Below are 12,112 nucleotides of genomic sequence, written 5' to 3' on the forward strand. Positions count from 1 at the left end.
TCATAGTCTGGTTTTATTCGTCGCCCTGAGATTTGAGGGGCCTAGAGCGGAACCAAAATTTAGGGGCCCCTTAATATGAAGACAAGTAATATTTTTTGACAAGGTAATAATGAAGATGATTTTTTTGAACATGAACATGTTATAAATCTCCATCACGGTATGCAACATGGCAGCGCTATGGGGAAAATCCAAAAGGACATCTACATATGGATTACTTGTACTCTATAGACATACCTTCGGCTTAGACGCTTAGTCTATAGACATACTACGATGACGTGGTCGTCATTCAATCAATGAATTCACTAATTAACCAAACAAATTATTGCCCCTCTTGTGCGGAGGGCGCGATCTTGGTGGCTCCTAGCTTCACTACGGGAAGTACTAGTCCTAGTATATTCCTACAAGGTATACACATACATGGGAAAGGCCCATCGGACTTAGAGGCATGGGCCGCCGTCCCGCTCTAGGGCCAGGCCTGCTTTCACATTCAGTATCCACTTTATCAATTATGTTGACTAATTTGATAGGAAATACCCATAGAGCACAACTATAAATATCGGAACAAATTTATTTTGCACCGTTTATAAATGATGTAGCCTACACAATTTAGTTGTGCCGTTGAAAGGCTCTAGTTTGGTTTTGATAACTGAGTGACAACCTTAGGTAGACTAATATATGTTTGATGTGAGATAAACATGTGTTTAGTCCAGAGGTACACTAGTGTAAGCAACACTTCACACTACTACAAAACGGTTTTCAGCAACATGACCATTTTTACTATAGAGGCGACTCAATTAGGAGCCGCCTCTGTAGTGCCCTGTGAATCAAGCCCTTCTATAGATGCATCTTCAGAGGCGGCTCGCTATTCAGCCACCTCTACCATTAACTTTATAGAGGCGGCTAGCGTTACCAACCACCTCGCTGGTAACTTCAGCCGCTTCTATAGAACCAATTGTAGAGGCGACTGAATAGCGAGCCTCCTCTGCTTGGAGCTTTTCTCTTATAATAATGCACGCAATCCTTATTCTTTAGAGGATGTGTATAATAATGCACATGCATGGCATCTCTTTAGGCTTTACTAGTTGCCAATGCAAGTTCCTCAAATGAAGGGAAAGGATATAAACAGGGACCAGCGATCTTTATCCTGTGTGTGTGCAAAAAGGATCCTATAGCCAGCAGGTAGCGGACCATCAAAAAAAGAAAGGTCCTATATATATCTATAGGCAGCGTCCCGTGCTCTGCATGGACCATGGGAATTTTTCTTTGTAAAATCCATGCATGACATCTTTAGGCTTTATTAGTTGCCAAGTTCCTCTAACGAAGGAAAGAATAAATAAACAAGGACCGATAGATGCCAAGGTATCCTTCCCAGAAAAAAGAAGAAGATGCCAAGATACAATAATAACCACATGAACAAGTAAAGAAAACAAAAGAAGAAATTAAAGTGAAAAGACCAGTGCGATCACATTCATTTCATGTATCTCTCCAAACCCCTGCAGGCCGGCACGCTGCTGCGCCGATATTTGCTCTACAGTGTTGTGGGCGTCATCAGAACCCATACTAGGCTAGCACGGTAAGGCCCCCCATATGCATCTGGGCATCCACAGTGTTGTGGGCGTCGGCATTTACCATACCTGGTGCAACACGATAAAACCTCCCACATGCGTCTGGCATCAACAGTATTGTGGGCGCCTATAATCGTCTTGTACCCGACAGCGTGTGCAACAAGGCTTACTAGCACACGTGCACACACACACTCTCTCTTATAAAGCCATCCCCTTTATCTATAAAAGGGGGTGCGCTCCCCCCAAAAGGAGGACGATCAATCTGAGACAACCAACGAGAAACATACGCTCAAACACTCAGCACACGTAGGAGCTCCCGTCACCTTCGGCCCTTCAGACCAGAGTTCGACCGGACCTCTTGCACTCCCCATCTTTCTCCTTCTCGTTTGTAACCCCATTGCAAACTTCGAGCACCTGGGCTCAGGAATAAAGTCACCGATCGACTCAAACTGGACATAGGGCATGTTGCCTGAACCAGTATAAACCCTGTGTCATTGAGTGCTAGGCCACTTCCGATCACAACGTACGGTAAAACTATAAATATTTACGTGTTGGTCACTTTCTGCACCAACAGTTGGCGCCGTCCGTGGGGAAGACGTCGTACATTCAAACGCCTTTTGTTCATCGGATGGCCCCATCTTTCCACCATCTTTGGCATGGAGGGCTCAAGCGATACGACTCGCTTTGGCTCGCTGGAGTTTCCTGCGCTCCCACCTGTTGGGACGTGGGTTCCTCCCATCTTCGAACCATCCCAGGCCTTCCTCTTCGGAAGCCTGGACTTCATCTCCGACCGGCTCGGCGTGCTTAACCTTCGTGAGGAGGCGCTTGTCCCAACACTCGTCGGAGGAGAAACGCCCTCCGTCGGCTCTGGGACTCCCAACGACTTCAACGACGAGGCGCCCGTGCTTTATTCCGAGCATATGCTCTGCTCAAACCCTGCTGTGAGTAACATATATACTGTTATTTACTCGCCATGTACTATCTTCCACCGATTATCTAGAGGGACCCCGTTGTCTGCACCACAACTACCACATGGCCAATTCCCCTATGGCCTCGCATCCCCTACGGACGCGTACTCCCGGGGGCTCCGAAAGATGCTGACGCCACCCCCTCTCACATCTGAGTTCCTGGGGATGGCAAGCTACGCTCCCACCTCTTTCCACGACCTTATGGATGATGAGGTTGAGAGCGACGGCTCCAGCATTGGCGACGTGGCACCTAGCCACACTCTATCCTGGGAGTGCGCTATGGCGGATGCCCCGGGACAGCCGTTGATGGTGGCGGAGTCTCTATAGACCCACACCCCTCTGGACCTTCGCGCGGAAGCCCTCATGTGTGCACAGGAGCACGACGAGGAGCTACGACAAGGGCGGCAGAACCAGCCGCCACCTGCACCAGCGCGCTCAGTACGACACGCTGAGCCATGCACGCGCGACCCGGCGAGCGACGCCTGAGGGCACGCCCGTTAGGTCCATCGCAACATCATGGACGGGGAATGATCCCCCGCAGTTCGCTCGGGCTGGCCAGAACATTGTCGCTGCGGCAATGCTTCTGCGCGGCGTTCCCGAGCCTGTCGACCCCCAGGCGCGGGCGGTCCACCAGTGCCTCTAGGCGCTGGTGGACACCATCGCCATTCAACAGGCGGAGAGCTCCGCATCGTGACACCGACTCGCGGCCTCTCTCCCCACTAGGGGAGTGGGGACGCATCAGACGAATTGCTCCATCCGCTCACCGCTACAGCCACCGAGCGTGGCACAGGAGGCCACAGCAGCGCCACGCCATGACCTGGCGCCCGCTCCTGTTACACCCTAAAATTTGCCTCTTTTAAAAATATGTATAAAATGATTTATTTCTAAATTTTGTGCTCATAAAATATAGGAAAATAAATTTTTTTCATTTAATTAAAATTCATCATAAGGTTTAGCAACATGTTTGTGGATACATGCCCTTGCATTTGATATATTTGATTGAAAATTTAAAATGGTTAAAATTGCTTTTGCAAATGAAATTAAAAATGGCTTTGAAGAAAAAGAGAAGAAAGAAATAGAGAATTTGAAAATAAAAGTATTTTTTTAAGTTGTAAAATTTATTTTTGGGAACTTACCCAAAATTGTTCATTTTTATTTGAACTAAAAAATGTATTTAAAACCGTGTTCAAATTTGATTTGGTTCATATTTGAAATTGGATCTCAACTTGATTTGAGTTCGCATTCAAAATTGGTTTTGAGATTGGTTTAGAAATTGGAAAAGGAATTTTCTTCCGTCCCTCCCTACTTGGCCTGTTGGCCCAGTTCCAGCGCCGGCTGCCCCATTCCCTCTGCGTGGCCCGCATCTAGCTCGACCTTCCTCTCGTCGGCCTAGCTGGCCGTTGGCCTTCTCCTCTCTTCCCCGCTCGGGCTGAAGCCCAGGTCGCCTCACTCCCTCCCGCGTCGCTCCGCTTCGACCCACACTAGCGCACCGGCCCAGCATCGCTCGCCACTCCCCAGCGCCGCGGCCTGTTCTTCTCTCTGTGCTGGCCCGTTTTCCCCGCACTGGCCCACTTGCGCCCGTGTTCCTTTGCTTCAGCATGGCCCAGCTTCGCTATAGGCCAGGTCCAGCCACGCCCGTGTGTTCTCCTCTTCTTGTACCATTGACTGACCGGAGGACCCGCCTTGTTAGGCCTTTCTTCTCCCTCACGTAGCTCCGTCGGACTCCACCGACGTTGTCTGACTCCGGTGCCGCCACGCCTCGGTGTTGTGCCGCTGAAGACCCCGCGCCCCCTTTAAATGTTGCCCAAGCCTGCGCCGCCTCCAACCCGATAGCAAGCGTCGCCCCTCCTCGAGCCGAGGTAGCCAGCCCTAGCGCCACCGCCGGAGCCGCTGCCTCGTCGAGTCCCACGCCCGCCTTGCTCCTTCTCCGCCGCCGAGGTGACCCTAGGTGAGCCTACCGTCGCCTCCTCTCTTCTCATGTGCCTTTCTCATTGAAAATAGTGCACCATAGGCCCTAAACCGATGTCTCCGGTGAGCTCATCGCCTCACCAGCAATGGCGCCGCCGCACCCGTCATGTTCCAGCCGCCGCCGTTGTCTCCTTCATAGCCCGATCACATCTCAGCCATCCAATTCTAATCCGATAGTCCCAAATGAAGGATACCCCTTTGTTTTGGAATTTTGCAAAAGAGCCCTTGCAATTACTTGAGGTTTAACCCGCGGTCCAAAATGTTTTTCCTGACTTCATTTTCTTCTTTTGAAAGCGTTCTTTGTTTCGGTTTAGATTCAAAATACGTTTTCACTTATTTACAGATTTACCACTAATTTTGTTTTAGCCATAACTTCTCCGTTTTAACTCCGATTTGACCCATTCAACTTGTGTTAGGTTCGTAATTTCATAATCTACATGTTCATACTACTGTTAAGTATGTTTTCAACTTTTAAAATTTGAGGTTAGATTTAATCTATTATTTTATTGAATGAAATCTTGTTTAAATCATATCTTCTATGTTTTAACTCCGTTTTAGTCCATTCAAGTTGCATTAGATTCATAGCGACAAGATCTACGCGTTAGTAACAGTGGTTACCATGTCACTATTACTAGAATTTCATGGTTTAAACTCTAATTTGAATAATAATTATGCAACTAGGTTTTATAAAATAAAATATGATTTGTTTTACTTTAGTATTATAATTCTAACTTAAATTTGACTTAATTTATATTATTTATAAAATATCTTATATATGAATTTATATAGTTAAAATAAATGAAGCCTATAGTTTTTTTCCACGTATAAAGCAAATCTCTCGGTAGTTGTATCTTTTCAACCATAGCTCCGATTAGCGTGCTTCTTGCGACTGTGTGTTCGTAGCGATACTTAGAATCGTGTTTCAAACTCTTTTACTTATTTTTCTATGATTGGTGTACTATTCTGATTTAGTTCTATTGTTTGTTTCATGTATGATTGTATGGATGCTTGTGTGGTGCTTTATGATTATGTCTAGTCGGTGAGATATACGTGGTGATCAAGATGATGAAGAAGAAGAACATTGAAGATTAAAGCTTATCGAAGGATCAGTGTTTTAAGGAAAGTATAGTGTCGGGTTCATTAACCCGGGGTGCCTCGGGGACCGGCTTCCACGCCAAGGCTCGGCCTAGAAGAACGGCCTTTTCTTCTTCTGGACTGGCCCAAGAGTCTGAACTCAACAGACTGGAGCACTCGCTTCAGGCCTAGGCCACCTTCGGCCCATCTCTCCGACCGGAGCGCTAGCTCAGGCTCAGGCCGGCTCCAAACGGCCTCTCCGATCGGAGCGCTAGCATCAGGCCCCGGCCACCTCCGCACGGCCTCCACTTGGAAAGCCTGATCTGAGGACCGCCTCCGACTCCGACCCCGTGTCTCCGACCGGGATTCATAGAAAACCTTGCTCATTGCTATTCTTCGACTGGTGCGCCAGAACTAACTGGGAACCATCCGACCGGGGACGCCCACTCGGAAAGAACCAGAAGGCGTGCGGAGAAAGGCAAGGCATGGCTCACAAGTCAACACCACTGTACCAGGGACCATACCCTACACGAAGCAGTGTTCTGCAGCCACCCTAACACAAAGTATTGTAGGGGGCCGCTAGAAACTCCCATATGGTAAGCCCCCTCCACGTGTCTCTGGACATCGATTGCGGTATGGGCTCCAGGATTTGCCATACCGGGTGAATATAGCACAGATCCTCACAAGCCACTAGGCATCCAGATGTATTCTGCAGGTACCGGCGTCATCCTTCCTGAAGAAGATAGCTCGACCTTCCGTACACATCTGACATCCTACAGTGACATCGATAGTATTGGGGGGCTTCAACCATTATCCAGTTTTCATCACCGTAGGCAGCAAGACTTAGAAATATCTGTACTCTCCCCCTCTCACCTGTAAGAGCCATCCCCTTCATCTATAAAAGGGGATGCGCTCCCTCCAATCACGGGAGATCAACTTCTTCAAGCCTAGACTCACTAGATCGACATCAACACTCCCAACCATAGGACCACCAAGTTCCGACCACGACCCTTCTGGTCAGAGCCGACCGAACCTCTTGTACACCCCTTCTTCCTCCTTCTCATTTGTACCCCCACTACAGACTTTGAGCACCTGGGCTTAGGAATAAAGTCGTCGACCGACCCCGACTGGACGTAGGGCACATTGCCTGAACCAGTATAAATCCTGTGTCATTGAGTTCTAGGCCACCTTTGATCACAACGTACAACAAAACTACAAATATTTACTAGTTGGTCACTTTCTGCACCGACAGTTGACGCCGTCCGTGGGGAAGACGTTGTACGTTCAACACCTTTTGGTCATCGGATGGCCCATTTTTCCGCCACTTCCGCCGTGGCGGGCTCCGATGATACGATTCGTTTCGGCTCGCTGGAGTTCCCCACACTCTCTCCCACCGAGATGCCGGTTCCACCCGCCTTCGAGCCATTCCAGGCCTTCCGCTTTGGGAGCCTAGACTTCGTCACCAACTGGCTCGGCGTACTCCACCTCCGCGAGGAGGCTCATGACACGGCACCTGTCGGAGGAACGTCCTCCATTGACTCCGGGCCACGCGACTTCGATGGCGCGGCATCTGCGCTTCATTCCGAGCAAACTCTCTGCTCAAACCCCACTGTGAGTAATATGCGTGCTACTCACTCTTTATTTACTATCTCTCACCAGTCACCCGGAGGAAATGTACCGCCCATGCCACAAACGCCATACGATCGGTTCCCCTATGGCCTTGCGTCCTCCGCGGACGCCTACGCTCGGGGACTCTGAAGGATGCTGGCACCGTCCCCCCTCACGTTCGAGTTCGTGGGAGTAGTGGGCTTCATTCCTGCCATTCCTCACAAACTTCCGGATGATGATGGCAAGAGCGACGGTTCAAGCATCGGTGACATGGCACCCTGCCACTATCCATCCTGGGAGTGCGCTATGGTGGACGCTCCACAACAACCACCCGTGGTTGTAGAGTCTATGCGGACACACACCCCTTCGGACCCATGTGCGGGAGCCCTCGCGTCTATGCAAGCACACGCTGAGGAATTAAGACAACGACGGTAGAATCAGCCACCATCTGCACTGGCGCCGTTGGTACAGCACGTTGCGCCCCACGCGCCTGGCCTGGCGGGTGGCGCCCGGGGTCGCGCTTGTCAGGTTCAGCATGACATCGTGAGTGAAGGGAATGATGTCCCACAATTCGCCCGGGCCGACTAGAATATCGCTGCTACAGCAATGCTTCTCTGCGGTGTTCCTGAGCCCGTCGACCCTCAGGAGCGAGCAGTCTACCCGAACCTCTAGGTTCTAGTAGAGGCCGCCGCCGTCCAACAGGCGGAAAGCTCCACATCACAACTCCGACCCTCACCCTCTCTCCCCACCGGGGGGACAGGGACGCACCAGCCGGATTGATCCGTTCGCTCACCGCTGCAGTCGGCAGGCTTGGCTCAGGGGGTGGCAGCCACGCCACGGTCCAACCAACGCCTGCTCCACACCGACTGCACCAGGATGCTTGTAGTGTCGCTAGCAACTGTTGTCGAGCCCGACATGATAACGACGTCTGCCATACAGCAACAGGAGACACGGACCCTGGCCGAATCATCGAGGGAAGCGGAGAAACGCGCCCTAGGCGCGATCGCCGGCTAGATGACCGAAGCCCCAGCCTTGAGGGCCCGGGGCCATGGGCCTTCAGCTGGCATATCCGGAGAGCACCATTTCCATAGCATTTCTGGCCTCCCACCAACATCACCAAATACACTGGGGAGACAAACCCAGGCATTTGGCTTGAAGACTTCTGGCTCGCCTATCGAGCCGGAGGAGTGGATGATGACTTTTTCATCATCCAATATCTTCCCATTTGCGTAGGGGAGCATGTTCGGGCATGGCTCGAATTCCTTCCACACGATAGTATCCGCGACTGGGCTGACCTCAAGAGGGTCTTCGTCGGGAATTTCTAGGGGACGTACGTCCACATGGGAAACTCCTGGGACCTCAAGAGCTGCCAGCAGGAGCCTAGCGAATCCCTGCGAGATTAAATCCGCAAGTTTTCCCAACGTTGTAACTCCCTCCCTGATGTCGTCGACGTAGACGTCATCAACGCCTTCCTCTCCGGGACAAACTACGAGTCCCTGATCCACAAGCTTGGCTGCCTAAAACCCTGCACCACCCACGATCTACTCGACATTGCCACCAACCGCGCCTCTGGCGAGGAGGCAGTCGGAGCAATCTTCAGCGGAGGCTAGGACAAAGGGAAGCCCAAGCACGCGAATCTAGACGAAGGCCCCTCCACTCAGAGGGGCAAAAAGAACAGGAAGGATCGGCACCGGATGGACGATACCGCGTTGATCGCCATAGCTGATCGTGCACCCAGGCAGCCCCAATAGGGACTGCCTGACCACTTCAACAAACTCATGGATGGTCCATGCCCCAATCACACCTATCCCGTCAAACACCTCTACAAGGAGTGAGAGCTCCTCAAACATTTCTTCTGATAGGCCGGCGCGCTAAAGGAGGGGGACAGCAAGGAGCCAGCAGTCAGGAGGGGCAACACGGTAGGCAAGGACAGGGATGGTTTCCCTAAACCTGAGGAGTGCATCATGATCTTTGGCGGATCTGACGCCATCTGGTCCAAACGCCAGCACAAGGTACGCTACAGGGAGGCATGCGCCGCCGAAACGGCCATCCCCTCTTTTCTTAGCTAGTCGGAATCCCCAATCACCTTTGATCAGAGGATGCTACCCGCTCGTCGTTGACCCCATTGTCAGCAAGAAGCGCCTCACCAAGGTGCTAATGGACGGGGCAGCGGTCTCAACATCTTGTACATCGACACCCTCGCTACCATGCACATCCCCCGATCAGAGCTTCGCTCGGCGGGCTCCCCCTTCCATGGGGTGATCCTAGGAGCATAGGCATACCCGCTCGGATAGATCGATCTGCCTGTCATGTTCGGTAGCCGAGCCAACTTCCGCTCGGAGGTCCTCACCTTTGAAGTGGTAGACTTTCCGGGGTCCTACCACGCCATTTTGGGGTGGCCATGCTACGCAAGATTCATGGCGATCCCCAACTACACCTACCTCAAGCTAAAGATGCCAGGACCAAACGGTATCATCACAGTGAGTAGAACCTTTTCACACGCCTTCGAGTGTGACCGCGAGCACTACGAGCTCGCCACCGCGGTCGTCAACTCGTCCGAGCTCCTGTAGCTCAAGGAGTTGTCAACCCCTGCAGTCCTAGACTGCAACAAACCAACCTCCTCGACGGCCTTCCGCCCGCTCGAGGAAACCAAGGCGGTGGGTGTCGATCCCACCAACCCAACCAAGACAGTCTGGGTCGGGACCCAGCTTGTGGCCAAATAGGAAAGCGAGCTCGTTGACTTCCTACGCAACAACCGTGATGTCTTCGCGTGGTAGCCGTCTGACATGCTAGGGATACCCCAGGAGGTCGCCGAGCACGCACTACGCCTTACCTCAGGCTCTAAACCCACCAAACAATGCCTGTGTCGCTTCGAGGACGAAAGGCATAGGGCCATAGGCGAGGAAATCGCCAAACTCCTGGCAGCCAGGCTCATCAGGGAGGTCTTCCATTCCGACTGGCTTGCCAATCCCGTCCTGGTCAGAAAAAAGACCAGGAAGTGGAGAATGTGCGTCGATTATACTGGACTTAACAAAGCATGCCCAAAGGATCACTTCCCATTACCGCGCATAGACTAGATAATTGACTCCACCTCGGGTTGTGAAATCCTCTCCTTTCTTGATGCATACTCAGGCTATCACCAGATCACGATGAAAGAGTCCGATCAGCTTGCAATCTCGTTCATCACCCCATATGGTTCGTACTGCTACATAACCATGCCTTTCGGCCTGAAGAACGCTGGTGCCACCTACCAAAGGTGCATGCAACAATGCTTCGCCGACCAAATCGCCCCGCTCGACCAGCCTGATCAGGCCGAGTGGCCAAAACCAATGATCGCCATCTATGTTGATGACATAGTGGTCAAAACGACTCAAGCTTGTGACCTGATAGCAAACCTGGCCGCGACGTTCGTGAACCTCCAAAGGTTCAACATCAAGCTGAATCCTGAAAAGTGTGTTTTTGGGGTTCCAAAGGGGAAACTGCTAGGATACATTGTATCCGAGCGCGGCATCGAAGCCAACCCTGAAAAGATCACGGCCATCTCCAACATGGGCTGCATACGCAACGTCAAGGGTGTGCAGAGACTCACCGGTTGCCTAGCTACCTTAAGCCGCTTCATCTCCTGGCTTGGTGAACGGGGGATGCCGCTCTACAAGCTCCTCAAAAAGATGAACGCCTTCATCTGGACTGAGGAAGCCTAGCAGGCTCTTGAAAGCCTCAAAATGTTCCTAACGTCGGCCCCAATCCTCGTCGCTCCCAAGTAGGGAGAACCCCTCCTCCTCTACGTCACGGTAAGTAACCATGTGGTGAGCGCCGCCCTGGTCGTAGAGGGGGAGGAACCGGGACACCAGCTCAAAGTGCAGTGACCCATATACTTCGTCGGAGAAGTGCTTACCGACCCAAAGGTCCGGTACCCCCAGGTGCAAAAACTCCTGTACGCTATGTTAATGGCCACCAGGAAGCTCCTACACTACTTCACCGACCACGAAGTCATAGTCGTCACTTCATACCCACTCGGAGACATCATCCGTAATCATGACGCCGTAGGACGAATCTCTAAGTGGGCCCTTGAACTCATGGGCCATGACATCAGGTATACCCCCGCACCGCGATTAAGTCTCAGGCTCTCGTGGACTTTGTCGCCGAATGGACGAAGGTCCAGCTACCGGCCTAGGACATCTCCCACGAGTACTGGACAATGTACTTCGATGGGTCTATAATGGAGCTCGGCTCGGGGGCTAGAGTGGTTCTAATCTCCCCAGATGGGAGTAGGCTCTGCTATGCCATCCGCCTCCACTTTTTGGCTTCAAACAACGCCGCAGAATATGAGGCTCTTATCAACGGACTACGCATCGCCATCGAGCTCGGTGCTACGTGACTCTATGTCCATGGTGACTCGGAACTAGTCATTGATCAGGTCATGAAGGAATCCTCCTACAAAAGCCCCCTCATGACAGCATATTGCCAAGAGGTGCGTAAGCTTGAGGACAAATTCTAGGGAATCGAACTGCATCACATCCCTCGAAGGGACAACGACGCCGTCGATTTCCTCGCAAAGCTGGCCGCCAGGTGAGATCCACCCCTGAGCGGAGTCTTCATCAACGACACTCATGAGCCATCTACCCACATCCTGGAAGGTCCAACCCAGACACACCCCGACAGCCAGCAGGCGCTCGGGGGCTCTGACCCCAGTACCTCTATAACGACGTCACCCGCGGACGTCACTGTATTGGCACCCGATCAAACCGATTGGCGAGCACCGCTACTCGCCTACCTCCTCGAGGAGGTTCTCCCACCTAAAAGAACCGAAGCCCGACGAATCGCTCAATGCGCCAAGACCTTCATCATGCTTGGTAACAAACTCTACAAATGGAGTCCGTCAGGAGTACTCATGAAGTGCGTCCTCGCCAGCCGGGGAAAACAGATCCT

This window comes from Miscanthus floridulus, chromosome 18 (assembly GCF_019320115.1).
Source record: "Miscanthus floridulus cultivar M001 chromosome 18, ASM1932011v1, whole genome shotgun sequence".
Classification (NCBI taxonomy): Eukaryota; Viridiplantae; Streptophyta; class Magnoliopsida; order Poales; family Poaceae; genus Miscanthus; species Miscanthus floridulus.